The sequence below is a fragment of the Cherax quadricarinatus genome, chromosome 52 (assembly GCF_038502225.1).
Source record: "Cherax quadricarinatus isolate ZL_2023a chromosome 52, ASM3850222v1, whole genome shotgun sequence".
Taxonomy (NCBI): domain Eukaryota; kingdom Metazoa; phylum Arthropoda; class Malacostraca; order Decapoda; family Parastacidae; genus Cherax; species Cherax quadricarinatus.
In genome coordinates this window covers 3930121-3958063 of record NC_091343.1, presented here as the reverse complement: position 1 = coordinate 3958063, position 27943 = coordinate 3930121, and positions in this window count along the sequence as shown.

Sequence of the window (27943 nt, the reverse complement as noted above, 5' to 3'; positions counted from 1 at the left end):
CCTTGAGAGGAGTCTCAGGTAAACCGCTGACGGTTCGCGGTCGCACAACGCTAGAATTTGTGGTCCAGGGTCACAAGCTGTCCGCAAAATTCTTAGTCGTAGATGGTATTGTTTTCCATGGTGACCTGCTCATAGGGTTCAAAACCATGGCAGATCTTAGGATCCGTTTAGATCCAGCTGAGTGGAAAGCGGAATTCAACGGAGTGGATGTGCCCTTCTGGGGCGTGCGCTTAGGATCCACTACGTGCTACTCCGTCTCAGAGTACGCACAGTGCCTAGAATCGTTGGAAACCGGTGGTTTCCATAGCACATTCTCCCCGGGGTCGGTCTCTCGTCCTGATCGACCTCGTAGTAGAGCTCGTTGCCCATCACCTCCTGGCCATCAGCGCGTAGTTACCAGTGAAACCCAGTCTGGGGACGCCCTGTCTAACCTTCACTCTAACTCTGACGCTGTTGTAGAGACCAGCAGTTGTCAAGCCGCAGTATCCCTGTCGGCAGGCGACTGTCTGACTCGTGTCATGGCATCAGCGAGCAGAGTTACTGCTTGTACAAAGTATGACGTCACTTTGTCAGCTAACTCGCTCACTCCTGTTACGGTGTACGTGAGCAGAGCTTTTGAAGGAGACCATGTGCTGGTTGACAACGACACATGCCGAGTCAAGGGCCTCTCCCTTGAACCATCCTTGCACACAGTGCAACGTGGTAAGTTGCAAGTCCTTGTTGTCAACATGCATAGTCGAGAATTTCCCCTGCGGAAGAATACCTCACTTGTTGACCTTGTCAGATTCCCTCTCCCGGTGAGAGTGGAGGGTGAAGCCCCAGCTGACTTCCTTGTGAGTGCAGTTCTCCCAGGCGAGTCTGCTGCTGACTCTTCCAACACCCGGCCAGTGCAGGAAGATGATCTAGCTTTGACAGACTATCCTGAAGAGGTTCCAAAACTTCTCCAGGTTCTCAATCGTGCACGTTCTGCAGTTGCACTAGATGGTGAGTCAATGGGTTTGACCTCACTGATCTCTCACCGTATTCCACTTGACAAAGGTACTAAACCCATTTATGTACCTGCGTATCGCCTGCCACATGCGCAAAGAGTCTTCGCCGAAGAACTCATTACACGGATGCTCCGTGATGGAGTTATTGAGGAGTCCACTTCCCCGTGGAATGCTCCCCTTATTCTGGTTCCCAAGAAAGACGGAACCTGGCGCCCTGTTATCGATTACAGGAAACTGAATGCATGTACCATCCCAGACCGTTTTCCATTGCCAGTTCTGAACGACCTGTTGCAGAACATCGGCGATAATAAGGTCTTTTCAACTCTTGATCTTCTTCAAGGGTTCTGGCAGATCCCCCTCGATGATGAGAGTAGAGAGTTGACAGCTTTCTCTACTCCAACTGGTCATTACCAGTTCAGGAGGATGCCCTTCGGCTTGCGCGGAAGCCCAATCACGTTTAGTCGTTTGATGACGACAATTTTCCGTACCCTCCTAGGTGGCACGCTCATGGTCTACCTGGATGATCTCATAGTCATGTCGCAAGATGTCCCGTCACATCTTGAGAAACTTGACAGGGTATTGGACAGGCTAGCTCAGGCAAATCTTAAGGTAAAGCTCTCCAAATGTCATTTCCTCCGGAAGGAAATAAAATTTCTGGGTCACGTAGTAACTCAGAATGGCATAAAGACGGACGAGTCTAAAATCTCGGCCGTGCAGAAATTCCCCAGACCCATGACGGCGGATGCAGTCCGGTCCTTCATAGGCCTGGCGGGTTTCTACCGCACCTTTATCGCAGGTTTCTCCACCATTGCTGCACCCCTGACACGCTTACTCAAGAAGGATGCCCCTTTTGAGTGGACGTGCGATCAGGAACGAGCTTTTGTCATTCTTAAGAACAAGTTAACATCAGCCCCAACCCTTAGATTCCCTGATTTCACCAAGGCATTTACCTTGACGACTGATGCCAGCAAAGTTGGCATCGGTGCAGTCTTGTCACAAGAATCTAATGGGAAGCAACAGCCTATTGCCTATGCTAGCCGTGTTCTTACTAAAGCGGAAGTCAATTATTCAGTGACAGAGCTAGAAGCTTTAGCCATTGTATGGGCCCTGAGTCATTTTCGGGATATCATCTATCATTATCCTATCAAGATTTATACAGATCATTTACCCTTATTGGCCCTTTTTGCAAATAAGAACCTCTCGGGAAAGCATGCTCGGTGGTCGCTCACGTTCAATGACTACAACCCTGAAATTTGCTATGTCCCAGGTAAGCAAAATGTTGTAGCTGACGCCCTGTCGAGACATATAGCATTCGTGAGTGTCGGCAATTCGTTCTCTGTTGAGGATCTCGAGAGAGCCCAACAACAGGACCCTGTGTGGTCTCCAGTCCTTCGTTTCCTTACCAAGGAGGACGTTGACTTACAGGTCAAGTCTCCCGTTCCACTGAAGGATTTAGTGGTCAACCAAGGAGTACTGTGCCGTGTTGCACAGCTGGTGGACCCCGGCAGAACCGTATACCAACTGGTGATACCAGAGTCCATGATACCAGCTACTCTTAGGTTGATCCACAATGTCCCAGGTGTAGCGCACCCCGGGAAGGACCGCAGTATCAAACAGGCACGAATGAAATATTTCTGGCCTAAGATGGCATCGGATATTGCCAAGCATGTACACCAGTGTGTTGTCTGCCTACAGCACAAGGGTACCATTACAGGTCCTAACCCCATTCTAAAGTATCCCATTACAAAGGAGCCCTGGGAGAGAACTTCTGTCGACCTGTTGACAAACTTCTCGACCTCGGAGAAGGGAAATAAGCACCTGCTTGTAATGGTAGATAACTTGACGCGGTACAGTGAATTAGTACCCATTCCTGATAAAACCGCTGAAACGGTCGCTAGTGCTTTCCGTGAGCATGTTGTTCTTCGTCATACTTGCCCACGTGTCCTTCTGTCAGACAATGGGTCTGAGTTTATAAATGGCATAATGCAGGATCTTTGCTCCAGATTCAACATTCATCAAGCGCCAGTAGCTCCACGCCACCCTGCGAGTAATGGTCTTGCTGAACGTACAAATCGCAAAGTCCTGGAGGTGCTCAGAGTAACCGTTAACCCAAGTTGTACTACATGGGATGAGGCTATCCCAGATGTTCAGTGTACATTAAATTCCTCCCTCAACAGCTCGATTGGTGAGACACCTCATTTTGCTTTGTATGGCTATGACAAGCGCTTACCATATGAAATTCTGTTTACTCCACCTAGACCTACTTACGATACTGATAACCCCAGTGTAGTAAAGATGAGGACAACGCAGCTTGTCTTCCAGCGGGTACGAGAGAACCTTATGAAAGCTACTGATAGGTTCACGTCAGAGCGCAATGCCCGCGCCAAGGAAAGCAAAGTGGAACCAGGTTGCAAAGTTATGTTGCTCAACCCAGTGCAGACCCCCAGGTATGCACAAACTTGTCCCAAAGTTTGTGGGTCCTTACCGTGTCCTACGACAGCTCCGTGGCAATAAGTTCGAGGTGAGGGAGATTGCTACGGGAGCTATCAAGGAAGCCCACCTTGATCACATGAAGTATGTGGACCATATGCAGGCCGAAGTAGAGCTGGAGGCGCGTGCGTTGCAACGCCACGATCAGACTAATGTTAGGGACAAACCGTCTACCCCTTCTCCCACTACTGCTGGTACGGAAGACGGCCCAGTAAGGCTCCATACTTATGGCCTGCGACCCAGGACAACAGTACATTTCTGTGACATTGACGTACCTACTGACTTGTCCGACTCCTACGCTAGTTATGCTAATTGTTTGCTTGCAGAAATGGGTATAAATGCACACACATTGTATAGCTAGTCGATAATAGAGTCAGGGTGGACAACATCATGTAATTATGTAAATACTTTTAGAAGGGTACCCAGAGTGTAATGAATTCCATGGATATAGTATTATTGTATGTATGTGCACCAGTGTTTTTTTTAACTAAAGGAAAAAGCCTGTATTACGGTCAGGGCAGTGCTGCCCTCTGAGTTACATGTCACACCTTAGGAAATGCTACTGTCAGTCATTGTTTGCAGATGTGAGCGTGCAACAACGTTAGTAGACGAGTGGTCAACTGATGTTCAGCCCTGCGGACAACCTGTATATAGAAGATTTTAGTTCCAGTGCTGACGTCTCCCGGCTCTCTACTCGATGAAACAGCGCGGGCAAACCAGTTTTCTCTTCCCCTGGATGGGAGAGTTTTTTTTTGCCTGTTGCATTTTTTTTTTGTCCATTTTTTATTTACTAGTGAGCGAAAGCCAGTCCCTCTCTGGGGTAGCTAGTGTAATTCCTTTATACCTATGGGCCCACCAGTATTGTCGCGTCGGGACGACGCGAGGTGCGTGGCCGAGCAAATGTAGACAGCCTGTACTGGCAGAGCACACAGCCTAGCCGTCTGCTCTGACTAGTTCATATTTTGCGGCATTCAGTGCTGCCCTCTGTAGGCCTACCTAGGTCGGTGGGACACACAGTCCACCCTCTCTCACTCCCGCCTCGACCGACTTGACGTACACAGGTACTCCCCCTCCACGGACTGGCTTGCGGTCACTTCCTCACACTGCCCGTTGTGTACTCACTCCTACCCGATTAAAGCCAATCTAGTCCACGGCCGTATCATTGCTACCTACGCTACCTTCATCGGCACTAAACCGCTGTTCAACAGCAAGAACAGCAATAACAGTGTGTGTGGTGTGTGTGTGTGGTGTGTGTGTGTGGTGTGTGTGTGTATTCAGTGTATTCACCTATCTGTACTCACCTATCTGTGGTTGCAGGGGTCGAGACTCAGCTCCTGGCCCCGCCTCTTTACTGATCGCTACTAGGTCCTCTCCCTGCTCCATGAGCTTTGTCATACCTCGTTCTAAAGCCATGTATGTGTGTGTGTATGTGTGTGTGTGTGTGTGTGTGTGTGTGTGTGTGTGTGTGTGTGTGTGTGTGTGTGTGTGTGTGTGTGTGTGTGTGTGTGTGTGTGTGTTCATCTATTTGTGCTCATCGTGGTGTCATTTCTCAGTTCCTGGCCCCACCTCTTGGCTTCATACTACCAGCCTCAACAGTTTCCTGTCTCATAGCCCATGTCGTATCTATCCTTAAAACTGTCATTTACGTTTACTTTAACCACTATGTCCTTTTTTTTCACATTGTTTGACAAGGTTACCTGGAGAGAGTTCCGGGGGTCAACGCCCCCGCGGCCCGGTCTGTGACCAGGCCTCCTGGTTAAAGATTCCTAACTTTATTGACAAGCTTAGAGCTGTTACCTACATCAGCTCATTTAAAAGCATTTTTATTGTTATGAGACATACAAGTAAGGAACAGGATGAAGTTGGAGCCATCTGTGGGCCAACAATTTCATTTGATCAGCTGACTTTATTTCGTTGATATCGTTATGCTGTACAAACATGTTCCAGACTCGGGTCATCCTGGGAATTAAATGATCTCAGATGTATCAATGTTCTGGAGATGGGTACAGTCAGAGTTAAGTTGCTGCTTCCTGTCCGTCTTGTGGTGTAGAAGCTCGCTTCTCGCTGTCCTCGGAGTGGAGCCAAGTGTGGTACTTGACAATGTTGGCCTTATACATAACAGTAACGCCACCCATATTCCTCTGGTGTTGAAAACTGCTGAAATGACAGACCTATCCAGGCTAGATCCAGGCTAGAGATGAGCCGTCTTGCTCTGTTCACTACTCAGTCAAGCAGTCGCTTGACTGTACTTGTGCCTCGTACAGAATCTTCAACCTCTACTGTCAAACAGATGCGAGATATGTCGAAATGCAGTAAAATTCCTGGCAGCCTTGTTTGCCAGATTTACAACGTGGGTCTTTATGGTCAGTTTGGAGTCGAATTTCACCCCAAGAATATCGCCTTCATCCCCTGGTACCAATACTCTTTCATGGTAATGCTAAAGCCTCTAATCTCCAGCATTACCAGAGACCATCATCATTTGTGTTTTCTCAGGAGCAAATGTTACCTGCTATAGTTTACCCCAGGCTGATATAGCTGTAAGCTGATGACTGATGTAGCGAAGAGCAGCTGGTATTTCCTCTCTTGGATAAGTAAATGTTAGCGTGCAGTCATCTGCATATGCATGGGATTCTGGGATGAGATGGAAGTAGTTGAAGTCGTTGAAGTAGACATTCTATAACAATGGACCAAGCACACTTCCTTGTGGAACACTTGCCCAGTAGGATGTCTTGCTGACTCTGCCCCATGATAACTACCCTTAGAGATCTACCTTGATGGTAATCACTGAGGAGACATAGTGTAGAGCCTGCAATTCCCAGTGCTTGCAGTTTTGCCAAGAGTCCCTGGTGCCATATTCGGTCGAAAGCACCAGCAATATCCAGTGCTACTACACAGCTGAGTTTGGATTCATCCAGTGACTGGTTCCACTTGGTGAAGAGGTTTATCCATAGATCAGCAGCAGCATAACCTCTTCTCTTCCTCCTCCTCCTCTACGTCATTCCACTTGCTGTCACTTCTTTAGATCTCTTTACCTCACATTTAGTCGTTTTCTTTGTTTTTGATTCGCATCTTCTAAACTAGCCATGTTTGCCACATTAAGTCTGTTGATTATCTTGTAATTCGTTATCATAGCTCTCTTAATTTTCTTTTCTCTAAAGTCATCAGGTTCAATTCATTTAACATCTTGTCAAGGTCAGTCTTCTCGGGTCTTCAACCAATCTTGTTACAAATCTCTGGATTTTCTTTAGTTCCTTTATGATCTAAATGAGGAGAGGGTTCCAGGCAGGTGCTACAACTCTGTGACAGGTTCGACATGTGTTTAAAGAAATAAATGTGTCTTTGATGACGTTCCTCACAGCTGCTCTTATGTTTCATTGTTGTTCATATGTATATTGAACTGTTATATTCACAAGTACCTCTTGTGATATGCTCGTTATTATGCCCACCCCAGGGTCTTTCTACTTGCTCGAAGTTTATAGCCTCTGTCCTCCTAGTCAATGATCCATCACATGTCTTCACTCATCTTCTGCAATATTCATAATTCTGCACTTCAAGGTCTTGATTTCTAACAATCATCTTTCAGATTTTTCCAGAATTTTGTCTGAGCCCTCCAGCAGTGTTTTTAAGGCGACTCCATTTTATTTATTTTTTTTTTTTGCATCTGGTGTCATTTTGAGAGCTACGGTGAACAGCTTTTACAAATGTTTGTTTACTTAATTGCAAACTTTTCTTTATTTTTTTGTAAGCTCTCTTGTTTGCTTGCTTACCCTCATTGTTTGGTGCTGTGTTGTCATCTTCCTTCACAAGTTGCTGTGTATAAATTCTGATTCTAATTTGATCTTTGTTTCAATGTCAAAGTCAACTGCTTCTCCCCGGCTAGTGTCACACTGACTCACTCATTCCTGACACCTTTGTTCACTTTTGTATCCTCTGTTATCCACTTATTTCTGGAGTCCTTCCATGCTTTGTCAATTTTTCACTTATTGGTTAATATTCATTTATCGATGGACTATAGATTATCTTTCTGTTTTTCTTATTACCACTTATTTTTTTTTTTCTTATGACTTTGGTCTGTCTCCAGGCGCTGTTTTTTTTTAAATCGTGTCATTACCATTTCGTGAGTCATAGTCCAACTTTCGTGTTGCTTTTGATTCAATTTTATCTTTCTTTGTCTTTCCTTTTGTACTTTTTTAAGGAAAGCTCTCATGTTGTGGTGCTCTCTCTTGTAATCTACTGTTACTCTACCTCCTCTTTTCGTGCTCAAGGCTATGCTCTTTTTAACTTAATAAAGTTCAGCAATGCATAGTCACTGCTCCCCAGGGCTCCGCATATTGTAATTTATAACTGGTGTGTGTGTGTGTGTGTGTGTGTGTGTGTGTGTGTGTGTGTGTGTGTGTGTGTGTGTGTGTGTGTGTGTGTGTGTGTGTGTGTGTGTGTGTGTGTGTGTGTGTGTGTGTGTGTGTGTGTGTGCGTGTGTGTGTGTGTGTGTGTGTGTGTGTGTGTGTGTGTGTGTGTGTGTGTGTGTATGTACCTACTAGTTGTCAAAGGAACTTATCGATAGACACTTGGCTTGGTGGTGGGTTTTCTTTGTGTGTGTGCAAACCTCTATATATTTACTAACTATGTATACGTGATGAGTTACCCCTGTCAAGTACCCTCAGACAGGATGGGTCACAGGAAAGCTTTCCAGTGCCTTGGATGGGTTTTCCCTCCTATACCGTCACACAGGATGGGTTTAATCCTGTGAAAATTTTTTACATAATTTCCTAAATGTAGAACAAAACGAATATATATTGCTTATTAAAATATGATGCTATTTGGACCCTTCGAGAAATTTTAAGTTAACCGGGGGGGGGGGGAACAACCAGTAGGGACACCGAGGGAGACGACATTTTGAATGTGTGAACACTTCTGCTAATAATTCGGCGTTTCCGAAGCCTAATAGAATGTATCAGCCTCAATTCGTAATTTAGAAATTGCCAACAAGTTCCTGTTGAAGAATTGGGACAAGAAATTTTGCATGGAAAACAAGAATTGTGTGTCGAGGACGAAAATAGAGGACTTCAATGAATCCTTCCAAACAACATACCTTTGCTAAGTGCCTACCCATAATGTACAGTAGTTGTGGAAAATATTGTATATATTTTCCAGAAATTTAGTATTTATATGTAAATAGATGGCCATACTGTATTTAATAATATTTATGTCATAGAAAACGGAAAGCCTGCGTCTGCGCAGACGGGACTCACCATCTTGGTTTTGAATTTTGTATAAACGTTGGTGTAATGGGAAGAATTTTTCGTGCTCTAGAGGTTAAAATTGTGTTGACACCTCTCAAATAGGAGGCGAAATTGGTGGATGTGCATTCCTGCATAACTTGAGATATCAGACGACTGGACAAGACAGCTCCAGGAACCTCAGATAAGCTCTCTAGATTTGTGTGTAATTCTGGACAGCATTATTTTCATAGATTTAGTTAGAGTGAGGTTTTCTGAGTATGATACACATTAATCTCCAGTCAAATTGGTGAGTGATATTAAGATATATTTTCTTTGTTATGTAATTGTGTATATCTATAATTATTCTTTAATTTTTAATATACAGTCCACAAATTTATATATTTACCAGTATTCCTGGTGTATGTATATTTCATTTAATTAATAGGCCCAGAGCAACTTGTGGATATGACAGTGGTAGGTATCAAAGGGGGACATTTTTGTGACCTAGGTGTCCCAAATTCCTACTTGTCTATGCAACTCTGATAAATAATAATTATCTTTGTTATCATTTTCTGTTATGTATACAATGAGTTACATTCAGATAAATGCAATTTTCCACATTTAATTTGCCCATTGGTCCTTCTTGAACCGGAGGTAATTAGTGAAGTCCTTAATTAATTACTTAATAATTATATGTGAAATAACAGAAGGAGGTAGATGTTAAGTTCACAAATTTACTTAATGTGTAGTGGATTATAATAATTACAATATTAATTTTGATAAGGTATGCTCAAGTCTGGCTAAGTTTATATTAATTTGTATAATACTAATTTGATAAGACAATTCTGGCCAAGATTTATATCAGTGTATGTGTAATTGATAAGACAAGTGTGGATAAAGATTATATTGTGTATAATATTAATTTTGTTATGCCAAATTCTGGCAAGGATTTATTAATTTGTATAATATTAATTTTGATGAGCCAAGTTTGTATTAATGTACATTTAAAATTTATATTACAATTTTTTACATGTAATTGCTGAGCTCAAGTAGCTGGAATTTATTCAAAGGTAGGTTGTGTCAGTGTTATTGATTGGGTTGATTTTAATACATTGCATCATGGCTGAAAATGAGGAAATTATTATAAAAGACAACCATATGGAATATAGAGTAAAGAAAGCATCAATACAGGCTAGAAAAGTTCATGTAACCAAGGCAAATAATAAGTGCTTGGAATTAATGAATCAAGAAACTGTAAATACTGATGATTTAAAATTGTATTTAGATGCTTTAGGGAATAGATATGATTCATACAAATTATATTGCAACAAGTATGAAGGAGATTTATTAGTAAACTGTGTAGATGAGACTGAAATAGATCTCATGATTAATCAGTATTATGAATTAGAGGAAAAGATTCTTTCTTGTAAAAGTCAGGCCTTGAATAAATTAAAATGTGTAAACCAGGCAGTTGGTCAGTCTGCTCCAACAAATAATATGTCTTTGCCAAAACTCCCAGAATTGTGTTTGCCTGTGTTTAATCCTGGAGAAAACTGGGAGGAGTTTTGGTCAATTTTTAAGGCAGCTGTGCATGAGAGGAGTGACCTAGCCTGTGTAACTAAATTATTTTACCTCAAAGGACAGGTAAGAGGAGATGCTCACATACTCATACAAGCCTTTCCCAATGTAGATGACTCTTACAAGGAAGCAGTTGACTTGTTGAAGGTCACTTACGGTAATATAGAACAAAGTAGGTTGGATCTAGTGAATATCATTGTTAATTTAAAATCTCCAGATCGCACTTACAAAGGTTTACAACAGTTTAGAGTTAAACTGGAGAGCACTCTCAAAACTTTAAGTAACAAATATAATCTGAAGGAATCAGACTGGTTATTGAGTGCCATGGTACAGAATAAATTAAGCTGTAAAACAATTGAATGGATCTTGAATAAATATCACAAGGGTTATTTTGGTCTGGAGGAAATAAGACTAGGTCTACAAGAATTAATTGTTCAGTTGCAGACCAGCCAACTAACTCATTTTAAAGATGCAACACATAATAACTCTGAGGTATCTGTCAAGTTTCACAAAGGGAAAAATTATCCCAATGTTGTTAATCAAAATTCATTTCCTAAAAAGAGTTGCATAGGTGCATATCAAGTAGCAGGAATCAGAAATAATGATTCTCCATAAGGTAAGAAGAATAAGTACCCTCCTAAGAGTAGCCCAGTTAATAAGAAACCAGTCAGAAAAAAGAGAGATTGTCTTTTCTGCAAGGGTACTCATTTTTCTAAGAATTGCAATGCATACAATTCATGGAATGATAAAGTTGAAAGATTGGAGGAACTTGACAGATGTATCAGATGTTTAGGTAATCACAGTGTAAAGGATTGTTATGCCAAATTAAACAACTGTTATCAATGTCACAAAGGAAGACGCCATATAGTCATGTGTAAGGGTCTATATGACAATGTTGATAATAATGATAATGTTGACAATCCTGACACAACAGTAGCTAATGTAAAAATTGCTGCTAATGTTAATAGTGATGGTTTTGCTGAAGTAGCCTTACCTGTGTTACAGGTAAAAATTGATGATAAAAGGCATAAATCAAAAAATGTAACTGCATTATTGGACCAGGGATCCCAGCGTACTTTCATAAAACGTAAATGTCTTGATGGTATGAAAGTACAGATGGGAGATCCTACAACTCTAAAATTATCTGGTTTTCTCTCAGATAAAAGAGCTCAATTGTATGACACTGTTTATGTAACTGTCAGGATGGGCAATGAGAAAAAACGTGTTAATGCAGTAATTGTAGATAGACTTCCAGAGAAAATATCTACAGTAGGGCTTAGTAAAGCTACAGAAAGACTTTCACATAATGTAAATTTAGCACCTTCTGGGGTAAGTGATGATTCTGTAGGCCCAATAAATATTTTGATAGGTAGTGACTATTATGCCTCCTTTGTAAAGGGTATGGTAAAGAAATGTGGTGTCACCCTTTTGAAGACTGCAGGAGGCCATGTAATGTATGGTAGGATTCCTTGTAATAATAATTCATGACTAGAGGAAACTACAAATACCATAACTATGTGTCTTACTCATGAAATCGTACCCCAGTATAATTCTTCCATAGAGGATGATGTTGAGCCAGTGCATAAATTGTGGGAATTAGACAGCATTGGAATAAATGTAAATGAAGAAAGTCCAGACGATTCTTTTACTCAAGAAAAATACCTGAGAGATGTAAAATTTGAATCTGGACAATACTGGGTACGACTTCCATGGAGACTGAACCATCCAGAATTGCCCACTAATTACAGAATGGCATGTGGACAATTAAAGGCTCAGCTCCGCGAACTGAGTAAGACACCAGCATTGTTAACTGCCTATAATGATATAATTGCTGAGCAGTTAATTAATAAATTTATAGAAGAGGTACCTCCTGAGCAAGCCAAAATTTATGGTCACTATTTGCCACATCACGGAGTGAAGAAGGATTCTAAGACCTTTCCTTTGAGGATTGTGTTTAATTGTAGTGCCAGGAGTAACAAAAATGTACCTAGTTTAAATGACTGTTTGATGACAGGTCCGTCGTTGACAGAAAAATTAGGAGATATCTTATTAAATTTCAGGGTGAAGAATTATGCCTTTACGGCTGACATAAGTAAAGCTTTCCTAAGAGTGGGTTTACAAGAGGCTGACCGGAATTGTAGCCGCTTCTTATGGCCTGAGAATCCTATCGACCCACTTAGCCCTCTGAAAACCTTTCGCTTTAGGAGCGTATTATTTGGTGCTACATCCAGTCCGTTCCTACTTCAAGTGACGATAAATACACACCTTAAATGTACGGGAAGTCCATTGAGTAAAGTAATGAGCAAACAATTTTATGTGGACAATTTCCTGGGTGTGACGTCAACTGAAGAGGAACTGTTAATGACTTATGGAGAGGCTAATAAAATAATGCAAAGTGCAAATATGCCTCTGAGAGAATGGAATAGTAATTCGTCCAAATTGAAGGACAAAATAAGTAAAGATTACCCTGGAGATGAAGTGCCAAAATGTAGTAATGTATTGGGTTTAAATTGGGATACTGAGAGAGATTTGTTAATGTTAAAAACCTAATAATTACAGTATGCCCAATAAATTAACTAAGAGAGTTTTGCTTGCTGAAGTTTCCAAATGTTTTGATCCACTAGGTTTAGTGTCACCCCTTACTATAAGAGGGAAATTATTAATTCAGGAAGCATGGAAACTTAAATGTGCTTGGGATGAAATTCTACCTGAGGAATTCATTAACAGGTGGGATGAATTAATTGGTGATTATGAAAAAATTTCAATGTTGGAGTTCCCACGCCAAGTGGCCAATCCAAATGGGAAAAATGTACTCCACATTTTTTGTTTTTTTTTTTTTATTATCACACCGGCCGATTCCCACCAAGGCAGGGTGGCCCGAAAAAGAAAAACTTTCACCATCATTCACTCCATCACTGTCTTGCCAGAAGGGTGCTTTACACTACAGTTTTTAAACTGCAACATTAACACCCATCCTTCAGAGTGCAGGCACTGTACTTCCCATCTCCAGGACTCAAGTCCGGCCTGCCGGTTTCCCTGAATCCCTTCATAAATGTTACTTTGCTCACACTCCAACAGCACGTCAAGTATTAAAAACCATTTGTCTCCATTCACTCCTATCAAACACGCTCACGCATGCCTGCTGGAAGTCCAAGCCCCTCGCACACAAAACCTCCTTTACCCCCTCCCTCCAACCCTTCCTAGGCCGACCCCTACCCCGCCTTCCTTCCACTACAGACTGATACACTCTTGAAGTCATTCTGTTTCGCTCCATTCTCTCTACATGTCCGAACCACCTCAACAACCCTTCCTCAGCCCTCTGGACAACAGTTTTGGTAATCCCGCACCTCCTCCTAACTTCCAAACTACGAATTCTCTGCATTATATTCACACCACACATTGCCCTCAGACATGACATCTCCACTGCCTCCAGCCTTCTCCTCGCTGCAACATTCATCACCCACGCTTCACACCCATATAAGAGCGTTGGTAAAACTATACTCTCATACATTCCCCTCTTTGCCTCCAAGGACAAAGTTCTTTGTCTCCACAGACTCCTAAGTGCACCACTCACTCTTTTTCCCTCATCAATTCTATGATTCACCTCATCTTTCATAGACCCATCCGCTGACACGTCCACTCCCAAATATCTGAATACGTTCACCTCCTCCATACTCTCTCCCTCCAATCTGATATTCAATCTTTCATCACCTAATCTTTTTGTTATCCTCATAACCTTACTCTTTCCTGTATTCACCTTTAATTTTCTTCTTTTGCACACCCTACCAAATTCATCCACCAATCTCTGCAACTTCTCTTCAGAATCTCCCAAGAGCACAGTGTCATCAGCAAAGAGCAGCTGTGACAACTCCCACTTTGTGTGTGATTCTTTATCTTTTAACTCCACGCCTCTTGCCAAGACCCTCGCATTTACTTCTCTTACAACCCCATCTATAAATATATTAAACAACCACGGTGACATCACACATCCTTGTCTAAGGCCTACTTTTACTGGGAAAAAATTCCCCTCTTTCCTACATACTCTAACTTGAGCCTCACTATCCTCGTAAAAACTCTTTACTGCTTTCAGTAACCTACCTCCTACACCATACACTTGCAACATCTGCCACATTGCCCCCCTATCCACCCTGTCATACGCCTTTTCCAAATCCATAAATGCCACAAAGACCTCTTTAGCCTTATCTAAATACTGTTCACTTATATGTTTCACTGTAAACACCTGGTCCACACACCCCCTACCTTTCCTAAAGCCTCCTTGTTCATCTGCTATCCTATTCTCCGTCTTACTCTTAATTCTTTCAATTATAACTCTACCATACACTTTACCAGGTACACTCAACAGACTTATCCCCCTATAATTTTTGCACTCTCTTTTATCCCCTTTGCCTTTATACAAAGGAACTATGCATGCTCTCTGCCAATCCCTAGGTACCTTACCCTCTTCCATACATTTATTAAATAATTGCACCAACCACTCCAAAACTATATCCCCACCTGCTTTTAACATTTCTATCTTTATCCCATCAATCCCGGCTGCCTTACCCCCTTTCATTTTACCTACTGCCTCACGAACTTCCCCCACACTCACAACTGGCTCTTCCTCACTCCTACAAGATGTTATTCCTCCTTGCCCTATACACGAAATCACAGCTTCCCTATCTTCATCAACATTTAACAATTCCTCAAAATATTCCTTCCATCTTCCCAATACCTCTAACTCTCCATTTAATAACTCTCCTCTCCTATTTTTAACTGACAAATCCATTTGTTCTCTAGGCTTTCTTAACTTGTTAATCTCACTCCAAAACTTTTTCTTATTTTCAACAAAATTTGTTGATAACATCTCACCCACTCTCTCATTTGCTCTCTTTTTACATTGCTTCACCACTCTCTTAACTTCTCTCTTTTTCTCCATATACTCTTCCCTCCTTGCATCACTTCTACTTTGTAAAAACTTCTCATATGCTAACTTTTTCTCCCTTACTACTCTCTTTACATCATCATTCCACCAATCGCTCCTCTTCCCTCCTGCACCCACTTTCCTGTAACCACAAACTTCTGCTGAACACTCTAACACTACATTTTTAAACCTACCCCATACCTCTTCGACCCCATTGCCTATGCTCTCATTAGCCCATCTATCCTCCAATAGCTGTTTATATCTTACCCTAACTGCCTCCTCTTTTAGTTTATAAACCTTTACCTCTCTCTTCCCTGATGCTTCTATTCTCCTTGTATCCCATCTACCTTTTACTCTCAGTGTAGCTACAACTAGAAAGTGATCTGATATATCTGTGGCCCCTCTATAAACATGTACATCCTGAAGTCTACTCAACAGTCTTTTATCTACCAATACATAATCCAACAAACTACTGTCATTTCGCCCTACATCATATCGTGTATACTTATTTATCCTCTTTTTCTTAAAATATGTATTACCTATAACTAAACCCCTTTCTATACAAAGTTCAATCAAAGAGCTCCCATTATCATTTACACCTGGCACCCCAAACTTACCTACCACACCCTCTCTAAAAGTTTCTCCTACTTTAGCATTCAAGTCCCCTACCACAATTACTCTCTCACTTGGTTCAAAGGCTCCTATACATTCACTTAACATCTCCCAAAATCTCTCTCTCTCCTCTGCATTCCTCTCTTCTCCAGGTGCATACACGCTTATTATGACCCACTTCTCGCATCCAACCTTTACTTTAATCCACATAATTCTTGAATTTACACATTCATATTCTCTTTTCTCCTTCCATAACTGATCATTTAACATTACTGCTACCCCTTCCTTTGCTCTAACTCTCTCAGATACTCCAGATTTAATCCCATTTATTTCCCCCCACTGAAACTCTCCTACCCCCTTCAGCTTTGTTTCGCTTAGGGCCAGGACATCCAACTTCTTTTCATTCATAACATCAGCAATCATCTGTTTCTTGTCATCCGCACTACATCCACGCACATTTAAGCAACCCAGTTTTATAAAGTTTTTCTTCTTCTCTTTTTTAGTAATTGTATACAGGAGAAGGGGTTACTAGCCCATTGCTCCCGGCATTTTAGTCGCCTCATACGACACGCATGGCTTACGGAGGAAAGATTCTTTTCCACTTCCCCATGGACAATAGAAGAAATAAAAAGAACAAGAGCTATTTAGAAAAAGGAGAAAAACCTAGATGTATGTATATATATATATGCATGTGCGTGTCTATGAAGTGTGACCAAAGTGTAAGTAGGAGTAGCAAGATATCCCTGTTATCTTAGCGTGTTTATGAGACAGAAAAAGAAACCAGCAATCCTACCATCATGCAAAACAGTTACAGGTTTTTGTTTCACAGTCATCTGGCAGGACGGTAGTACTTCCCTGGGTGGTTGCTGTCTACCAACCTACTACCTACTACCTTTTTGTGATGCTTCAAAATTGGCATATGGAGCAGTTGCTTACCTTCAGTGTAATAGTGTTATTTCTCTTTTTATGTCTAAGGCTAAAGTGTCTCCAATTAAACCACGTACCTTACCTCAGTTGGAATTAACAGCCATTTATGTATGTGTCAAATTAGCTAATTATATAAGAAATAAGTTGCAGGAGATAAATATTAGCGACACTGTAATTTGGTCTGATAATGAGGTATCCTTACAATGGATTCGTAATGGAAACAGTAAAATTGTGTACGTACAAAACAGAGTCGCTGAAATTAATCAAATGCAAGAGAAGTATAATAGTTTGGGTCAGCATATGTTAACATTTAATCATATACCTGGTGAGGAGAATCCAGCTGATTTCTTGTCTCGAGGTTTACCTTATGCTAAATTTGTAAATGCTGTATCATGGTTTAAAGGACCGAGCTGGTTAGTAAATGAAGCTAATTGGCCTGTACAAAAGGTGTATATTGCTCCTGTTGAAATTACTGTGACCACCGCTCCAATAGTTTGTCCTCCCTTAGCCATTGATATAAATAGGTATTCTTCTTTACCCAAACTAATCAATGTAACTAAGTTGGTGTTTAAATTTCTAAACAAGATGAATATATCATATAAGTTTTCACATCCTCTTGAATATTGGATAAAGAGGGTACAGGAGGAAATCTATGGAAATGAGATTAAATTGATGATGGAAAGTAAAATTGTGAAAGGTTCCATAATAGAGAAATTGGGGCTGTATTTAGAGAACAATGTAATTAGGTGCAGAGGTAGGTTACAAAATGCTGAATTGGATGATTATGCTAAACACCCTATCTTACTGCCCAAAACTCATCATCTAACAAATTTAATTGTTCTAAATTCCCATAAAAATGTAATGCATGGTGGGGTACAAGATACCTTAAATTGTATTAGGGAAACTTTCTGGATTCCACAAGGACGGCAAAGTGTAAAAAGGGTGATTAAATCTTGTGTAATATGTCGCTGTGTGGATGCCAGATCCTATATGTACCCAGGTCCTCCACCATTGCCAAAGGAGCATGTACAATTAGTGAAACCATTTGATGTAACAGGTGTAGACTATAGTGGTCCAATAATTTTAACAGGTGCATCAAATGGTGTTCCACTGAAAGTGTATGTTTGTTCACCTGTACTGCTACTAGGGCAGTTCATTTAGAAGTGGCACAGGACTTGTCTGCAGAACAGTTTATACAGCTGTTTCGAAAATTTGCAGCTAGGAGATCCTGTCCGAGGTTGATAATTTCGGATAATGCCACAAATTTTGTAGCAGGTGCTCAACACTTGATAGAATTAAATAATAGTAACGATGTTCAATCTCTGTTAACCCAGCGAGGGTGTACCTGGAAATTTATTACTCCTAGAGCCCCTTGGCAGGGGGCGCTGTACGAAAGACTGATAGGCACAGTGAAGAGGTGTCTCTGCAAAGTACTACACTGGAAGAGAATTAATTTGGAAGAATTCTGTGCAGTGTTAGTGGAGGCAGAAAATCGTATAAATAATAGGCCTCTCTCGTACATGAGTGATACACCTGATGCAGATGTATTAACACCTTCTCACCTAATATGTGGAAGGAAATTGGAAGCTGCCCCTGTCTATAGAGATAATCCAGAAGAAAGTGATGAAGATTACAATGATGCGGCAGTGTTGTGTAATAAATTTAAAATGTTAAAGTAATTGATCATTGGTCTAATGTGTGGTATAAGGAATATCTTCTTACACTACGTGAACACTTTTATGGTGCGACACAGGCAGCAAATCGACAGACCATTCAACCAGGTGACATTGTGTTAATTGACACTGAACAACATCGAACATTGTGGCCTCTGGGCAAAGTATTGATATTGTACCCAGATGCACAAGGTGTTGTCAGGAATGTCAAAGTGTTGTGTCGTGGCCAGGAAAGTTTACGCACAATTAATAAATTGATTCCCTTGGAATTAGGTGTTCAATCAAACGTAAATGAAAATCTGAGGGAAAGTGACACGAGTGATATGGAAGATAACGCAGACCAAGTGATGCCGGAAGATGAAATCGTAGTAAGACCTACTAGGAGAACAGCCACTCAAGCCAGAACTGGCTGGAATCATCTCCTAAAGGGAGGAGTAATTTGAATCGTTTAGCAACGAACTCCGGCTGGCCGCAGTGTGGAAAATACTGAATATGTTTTCCAGAAATTCAGTATTTATATGTAAATAGATGGCCATACTGTATTTAATATTTGTCATAGTAAACGGAAAGCCTGCGTCTGTGCAGACGGGACTCGCCATCTTGGTTTTGAATTTTGTACAAACGTTGGTGTAATGGGAAGAATTTTTCGTGCTCTAGAGGTTAAAATTGTGTTGACACCTCTCAAATAGGAGGCAAAATTGGTGGATGTGCATTCCTGCATAACTTGAGATATCAGACGACTGGACAAGACAGCTCCAGGAACCTCAGATAAGACCTCTAGATTTGTGTGTAATTCTGGCCAGCATTATTTTCATAGATTTAGTTAGAGTGAGGTTTTCTGAGTATGATACACATTAATCTCCAGTCAAATTGGTGAGTGATATTAAGATATATTTTCTTTCTGTTATGTAATTGTGTATATCTATAATTATTCTTTAATTTTTAATATACAGTCCACAAATTTATATATTTACCAGTATTCCTGGTGTATGTATATTTCATTTAATTAATAGGTCCAGAGCAACTTGTGGATATGACAGTGGTAAGTATCGAAGGGGGACATTTTTGCGACCTAGGTGTCCCAAATTCCTACTTGTCTATGTAACTCTGATAAATAATAATTATCTTTGTTATCATTTTCTGTTATGTATATAATGAGTTACATTCAGATAAATGCAATTTTCCACAGTAGTTTTTGCAAGTTATGTTAGGGTGTGTTCCATCAGCATTAAGTGTCTTCCAGTAATACAATGGTAAGTGTTAATACCAATTATATTTGTTGTTGCCAGCAAGTAAACCAAAATACCTTACACTCCACTAAACTTCAATGTACCAGAGAAGCTAGTTTTAATATTACAATTATTAATTTATAATTATTAATTTAATGTCATGTGGAGAGGAAGTGGGCATTTGAAGGAGTCGCAGTTCAGTGACCTACTGTGACTTAAGTCCCACTTACCACACCCAAATTACTTGCAGGTAATAATTTAATTCAGGTAATGTCCTGTAAACCTCCTGCACGTGATTTTCTAATAATAATAATAATAATAATAATAACAATAATAATTTTTCACAAAATAAGCCTTGGGTCCTAACGAACTCGGGTATGTAATCAGTGAAAATTTAATTTAATGATTTGTTTGAAAGAAATGGATTGTTGAGTTCACATGTTATTGACATTACTTAAATTAATTGTGTTTGTGTGGTGGATTATAGTTGCCACAATTAATTGGATTTGCATGCCCAGTGGGGCTGGAATTGTAATCCATATACTTTTGTAATATTAATGGATTTGTGTAATTATTATATAAATTAATTGCTAAGCCTAGTGAGGCTAGGATTGTAATTGCTATAATTGTTAATATGCTAAGCCTAGTTAGGACTAGGAATGATAATGTCTTCCTTATGATTATAATAACTATAATTATAATTAATTAATTTTGCTAAGCCAGGAAATATTTGGCTTATAATAATAATAATAATTATAATTAATTTGCTAAGCCAGGAAGTATTTGGCTAGGATATTTTGTACATATTGTAATAATTATACCAGTGTCTCATTGTACAATTAGTATAACCAGTGTTCATTAATTGAGTCTAATACATAAAGGAGCCATGGATGAAGGTAATGTAATTAATGCAGATGGTAAATCCATGGAAATTAAGGCTATAAAGGCATCATTAAATGTAAAAAATGGTCATGTGACCAGAGCTTACAAAAAATGCCTGGAATTTGTGACAGAAGAAACTGTGAATAACGTTAATTTCGAATTATATTTGGAATCATTAGAGAATAGATATGTCATAAATTGTATTACTCAGAATGTGAAGGAGATCTGCTGGTGAATTGTGCAGATGATAATGAAAGGGAATTATTAATTAATCAGCATTATGAACTGGAAGAGAAAATACTGTTATGTAGAAGTGAGGTATTAAATAAATTAAAATGTGTAAATATTGCAGTTGAGCAATCTAGTAATGTAAATGCCATATCTTTGCCCAAACTCCCCGAGTTTAGTCTACCAACATTTAATCCAGGAGAGAGCTGGAAGGAATTCTGGTCAGTATTTAAGGCTGCTGTACATGTGAGGAATGACCTAGCAGATGTCACAAAAGTATTTTATCTCAAAGGGCAAGTGAAAGGCGATGCTCATGTCTTAATTTAAGGATTCCAAAACATAGACTGTAGTTACCTGGAGGCAACTGACTTGTTAGAGGTGACCTATGGTAATAGGGAGCAACGTAAGTTAGACCTAGTAAATATTGTGATTAATTTAAGAACTCCAGAACACAATTACCACAATTTGCAACAACTGAGAGTCAACTTAGAAAGCACTCTTAAGTCCCTGAGTAAAAAGTTTGTTTTGGGTGAATCAGACTGGACATTAAGTGCTGTCTTACAAAATAAATTGACCAGCAAAACTATAGAGTGGTTATCTAATAAATACCACAAATGTTATTTTGCTCTGGAGGAAATAAGATTAGGTCTACAAGAATTAATTGTTCAATTACAGACAAACCAACAAAGTAAGTCTAGGAAGATAACACATGATGACTATGATGCATCTGTCAGGTCTCACAAATGGAAAAAATATCCTAATGTTAATAATCATCATAATTCATCTTACAAAAAGGGTTGCATAGGCTCATACCAAGCGGCAGGAACCAAAAATAATGGTTCTCCACATCAAATTACGAGGAATAAGTACCTTAATAAGAGTGGTTTAGTTAATAATGGGCAAGTCAAGCAAAAGAAGGATTATCTTTTTTCCAAGGTACTCATTTCTCCAAGAATTGTAATGCTTATGATTCATGGGATGTTAGGGTGGAAAAGTTGGAAGAACTTGACAGATCTATCAGATGTTTAGGCAGTCATAACGTAAAGGACTGTTATACCAAACTGAATAATTGTTATCAATGCCACAAAGGAAGGCACCTTGTAGTAATGTGTAAGGGTTTGTATAATGATAATAATGATGATAATAATGATAATAATGTTGATGACCCTGACACAACAGTTACTAATGTAAAAATTGCAGCTAATGTTAATAATGATGGCATAGATGAAGTAGCCTTACCCGTGTGAATGTAAAATTTCAGGATAAAAGGCGTAAATCAAAAAAATATAACTGCATTACTGGACCAAGGATCACAACGCACTTTCATAAAACAGTTGTCTTACTGATATGAATCTGCAAATGAGGGATCCAACAAATTTAAAATTATCTGGTTTTCTGTCAGATAAAAGGGCCCAGTTGCATGACACTGTGTATGTAAATGTCCACCTGGCAATGAGAGACAACGTATCAATGCAGTTAAAGTTGATAGGCTTCCACAGAAAAATTCTACAATAAGGCTTTGTGAAGCTACTGAGAAGCTTTTACAAAATAATGTAGAACTGGCACCCTGTTGTGTGGATAATGACTCAGTATGGACAAGAGATCTTCTAGTAGGGAGTGATTATTATGCTACATTTGTAAAGGGTATGGTAAGGAAATGTAGTGTTAATCTTCTAAAAACAGCGGGAGGTCATGTAATGTATGGTAAGCTTCCTCGCTCTAATGATTAATAACTAAATGAAACAATAGCATTCGCTGCCTGACGACGGTAGTGTGCGGTAGTGCTCTGCACCCCTCTGTTGTTTGTAGGCGAGCGCCCTTGTCAGTTACCTGGCTGCAGTGGTGTGAAGTGGTGCTGTCACACCTCGGCTGACAACTTAGGTGCACTGTGATCGTCAAGATGGCGGTTAGTCTGAGACGAAGGATAAATACTGTAGGCATCGAGCTACTTAAAGGAACGATAACGACCAGTTCTGCGCAAGTCTTATTGCCAAAGATCATACGGGAGACTTATGGAGTACAAGATAGTGACTTGTATGGTGTAGCATTGAACGGAGGACAACGAATTTTCGTCAAACTGCTATCAGCAAAGGTTTATGAATCGTTAGTCACCAGGTTTCAGGACGTGAGTCTTAACGTCACACCAGCTGTCACTGTAAGAATGATAGATGTTTCACGGTATTATACGTGGATCAAGTTACGCAACGTTCCCTTTGAGGCGGACGAGGCGGATATAAGGAAAGTTTTTGAGAAGTATGGGACGGTGCATTATGCTCAACATGGTACGTGGGCGGCAGGAGCCTATGCTGGTTTTCCAGAGGGTTCTTTCAACCTCAAAATGACTTTGAGGCACCCAATACCATCCTATGTGTACCTACAAGATTTCAGGACGCAGGTAATGGTAATGTACCCAGGACAACGACGTACGTGCCGCCTATGTGGTGAGTATGATCACATAGCGGCGACCTGTGACAAGCGAAGACATGTGCCTGGACCTGTGGTGGACGTCGCAGCCCCTGCTTCAAAGGTGGCAGGTGAGGAACAAACATCGGATGGAGGGCGTGGTGTTTTGTGGAGCGAGATAGTGGATCGGGCACACAGGACTGGTGGTGAGTTGGAGTCCCGCCCCCAACTGCCTGATCAGGTGTCGTCTCCTGTGGATAAGGAGGAGCAGGAAGTACAAGAGAAGGTTCTTGAGATTGAGGAGGAATTGGTGGAGGTGTTGAAGACGTTGTCACCACCAGAGAGGGATGTTACATCTGAGCGTGGTGTCATTGGAGAATCGTCGCTTCCAGAAAGTCTGAGACATGATAATTTGGGACGTGATGGTGGTTTGGAGTCGTCCATTGACTCATTAAACCATTCTCAGGTGGAGGTGGAGGTTCATCGAGAGGTAACATCTGACCAAGATATGTGTAACATGACTGTCACGAGAAAGAGGGCGGCTACATCAGATTCTGATGACGTCCTTACGCCTGCACAAAGGCCTGGGAAACAGACTGAGGTGAAGTGTGAAGGTAGTGGTGTAGGTGGTGGTAGCCATGATAGGAGGCACCGGAAGAAGGGGGGAGGGAAAGAGAGCACTCTGAAGGTGTTGAACGTAAATTCAAGCTCTGGAGTTGTAAAGAGTGATGAGAGGAAGCAGGGGTGGAAACTTTAATAGGCCTTAGGTGTATGTCTGTAAATGTTAATGGGTTATGTAGCGGTATGAAGAGAGATTGGTTTCGTAATTTTCTGAATAAATCTAGAGTGGATGTTGTGTTCCTGCAGGAGCACAATTTCAAAGAGGGTAGGGTGTTGGAGGTGGCAGGATTTCGGGTAGTTACCCTGCCATCTCCCCGTCTAAAAGGTGGTGTGGGAATTTTAATAAGGGAGACGAGCCCGTTTGTTTTGCAGAGAAGCGAGAGAGGAGGGGGAGGGAGGGTGTTGCGTGTGGATGGGTGGTGGATGGGTAAGCGTGTGTCTTTTGTGAGTGTGTATGCGCCGGCAGAAAATAACATAAAGGTAAAGAATGATTTTGTGTGTGAGGATCTTGTGTTTTTCCTAAGTGCACTGCCAGAGGTGGCAATAGTTGGTGGGGACTGGAATAGTGTAATCAGGGTGGCTGATGTGGACCCAAGAGGGGCTGGATATATGTCTGTGGCTCTTAGGGATTTATTAAGGGATGTTAGGTTACGTGATGCCTTTGGGGGAGCGGTGTGGGAGACTGAATATACGTTTGTTAGGAGTGGTTATGCTGCGAGACTAGATAGAGTGTACCTTTCTCAGGGAGTGGACGTGAAATCTTTCAGTACTGTTGAGGCTACAATGTCAGATCATAGGGCAGTGGTGGTGGAGGTTGGGTGGGGGACACTCGCGGACATATATAGAAGTTATTGGAAATAAAATATAAGTGTGTTAGGTGATGAGGAGGGGTTGGAGGGGTTTTCAGTCCTATGGAGAGAGCTTAGTGTGGAAGAACAGGGAGTGGATGACATTGTGACATGGTGGGATAGTGTCGCAAAGGAAAGGATTAGAAAGTTTTATGTGAGAGAAGGAAAACGTATTAATAATTTAAAATATGGACTGGCTAACTATTTAGAGGATAGGTTAAGAGGTTGCTATGGGAGGGGGGTGGGTGGGAATAATTTTCCTATGGATGAAATAGCTGAAATAAAGGGGAGGTTGAGGGTGTTGCAAAATGAAAGGTTTCAAGCTGTAAGGATGCAGGCAGGGGTGGAGGAAGTGCTTTGGGGCGACAAGCCGTCAGCGTGTGTTTTGCGGCATCAAAAGCAAAGGCAGGTGGTGACAGCTATACCATGTTTAGATGTAACGGAGATGGTTGGGAATTATAGAGTAGGGCAGGAGATACGAACCACGAAGGGGATGTGTGCGTATGCGGAGGCTTGGTACGAGAAGTACTGGAACAGTGGGGGGGTGGGTGACGGGGCATTGGACAAGGTGTGTACGTATGTGACGTGTAATTTAGGAAATAGTGATCGAAAGGCTTTAGGTGGGACGATTACGGCAGAGGAAATAGAGAATGCGTTAAGGGGAATGAGGAAGGGGAAAGCTCCCGGTATTGATGGTCTCCCGGTAGAATTTTATTTACAACATTGGGCATTGATAAAGGAATTTATAGTTAGGTTATTTAATAGTATGAAGGAGAAGGGTAAGTTGGGGGAGAAGCAGGAAACAGCAGTAGTAGTGTTGGTCCCGAAGGTCAAGGGGCAGCCCACCCTTCGGGAGTACCGAGCCATATCACTGATGTGTGCAGACTATAAGGTGTTTGAAAAAATTTTAGGTAATAGGTTCAAATGTGTAGTGGAGAGGGTGGTGTCAAAATCTCAGTTCGGGTTGCCATGAAGGTCGATGATTGAAGGACATGGGATACTGAGAAGTTTTGTGGAAGCTAAGGGTGGGGGTGGAGGGGCGGCTTTGTTGGCTCTAGACTGGCAGGGAGCATATGATAGAGTGGAAAGGGGAGCCTTGCAGGTTATACTTAGGAGACAGGGTTTTGGGGAGGAAATAGTCGAGTGGGTAAATACGTTGTACAAGGGAGCGAAAATGAGGATACAGATTAATGGGTGTATGGGGAGGGAAATTGCAATGGGAAGAGGCCTTAGACAGGGATGCCCCATGTCCCAAATATTGTTTGCGTGTTTCCAGGACCCCTTTTATAGAATGGTTGACCGTAGCTTATGTACGCCATGTGAGGGAAGTGTGGGGGGTGGGAGGGCCTGGCCGGGGTTAATTGGATATGTTGACGACACCACTGTTCTCATTCGTGCAGGGATGTCAATGAGAGTGTTGGACGAGGTGGTGCAATTATTTGGAAGTGCCACGGGTATGCAGGTAAATAGAGCGAAGTCAAGGTGCATGGGGTTAGGTTCTTGGGTGGGGGGTGTGGGGGGAGATGTAATGTTGTTAAAGAATGGGCGGTGTCTTTAAAGATTTGTGGTATTATTTATAGGGATGACATGGTTGCGGCGCGGGAGGAAAATTCGGATAGGTTATTGGAAAGGATCGTGGGGCGTCTAGGTGTTCTGAGACCCCAGCACCTAACTCTGATACAGCGAGTGATAGTCGTGAACATTTTATTGTATAGTAAGGTTTGGTATGTTGCAGCTGTGTTCCCAATTACAGGGACAGCGATTGCGGGGATACTAAGACGGGTGTACAAATTTTTATGGGGTTCACGTTGTGATTGGTTACGGAGGGAGGTTGTAATGTTACCTGTAAGTCAGGGTGGGTTGGGGTTGTTGGATTTGAGACGGAGGGCTAAATGTGTGTTTATTAAATGGGAAGTGTTGCGTGAGGGTGTGAACGCGGGGCGTTTGGGAAGGATACACCACAGGCTGGGTATGTGGTATCGAGGAATGGAGTTGAGCGAATGTGAAATAGTTTTGAGGGCTGTGATGTTGGTTAAGGAACTGAGAAAGGTTCGTATAAGGGTTTTGTGTAGGTTACTTGTAGGTAGGTGCGTTGTCCCAGTTGAGGGTTTGTTCCCCATGTATGCGTGGAAGAGTATTTGGTTTAGATTTAGTAAATTGAAGTTAAAACCTCGGGCGCGTGAGGTGATGTTTCGTTTTCTGCATGGGATCCTTCCGTCTGGTGAGATATTACGAAACAGACAGGTTGTAGAGGGTGGGGGGTGTGGTATCTGTGGAGGGGATGAGACAGCGTTCCATGTAGTTTACTTTTGTGAAGGGCTAGAGGAGGTTAGGTGCTGGTTAAGTAGGTTGGTACAGAGGGTGGGGGGCCGTGGGGTGTCGGTTTTGCGTGCTCTAAGTCTAGATATGGGTGGGTTAGACGAGGGTGTCATAAGAGCTTTAGATTATATCATGGTAGATTATATATATATGTCGTGGGTGATGAGGGGGAGAGGGGATAGTGAGGAGAGAAGAAAGGTTCTTGCGGTAACGTTCTATCGTACGATGTGTCGTAACAGAGATTTGTATGGGAGGAGGTGGGATCAGGCTTTCTCAGAGGGGTATAGAATGCTAACGTTAGGGATTCTCGTAAATCTGTGATTGATAATGAGTGAGTGAAGGGGTTTTCATAGGTTGGAGGGAGTCAGGGGGCAACAGCGGGCTCGCCTCCCTGGGGGGGGGTCGTGAGAGTGTTGTGAATGTGGGTTTGGAATGGTTTCCTGGTTTTCATTGGGACTTTATGGCATCCAAGTGTGGATGTAGAGCTCAAGGTCTCGTTATGGTAGATATAACACTTTTCAGAATGTAGGTATAATATAGTAGATTTTTTATGTATAATAATGATGTGTATCAGTCTTGTATAACATGATTCGTGAGAAATAAGTTATTTGCGACATGAAGTGTTTTAGTTTGTATTTATGTTACGTGCTGGGTTTTTGCACGATGAGATATACTTATATACTGTTTTGCATTGTGCATACAGTGCATCTGATTAATGTGATTTTGTGAAAATTTTTGTGTGTACGTGTGGGTGTGTGTGGATGTGGATGTGGGTGTGGGTGTGTGGGTGTGTATGTGTATATATATAAATATATATCTCTTTCTATTGTATTGAGCCTTTGTCATGGGTCAGACGTTTTGTAATACTTTATATATGCATGATTGATTCTTTTTAAAGTTTATAATTATGGTCTGTACCCTGATACCGGTTTGGTGTTAATGCAAGTTCTTGATGTTAAGTTTTAGTCTGTATGGTATACAGACATATCTAGACAGTTTAGTCT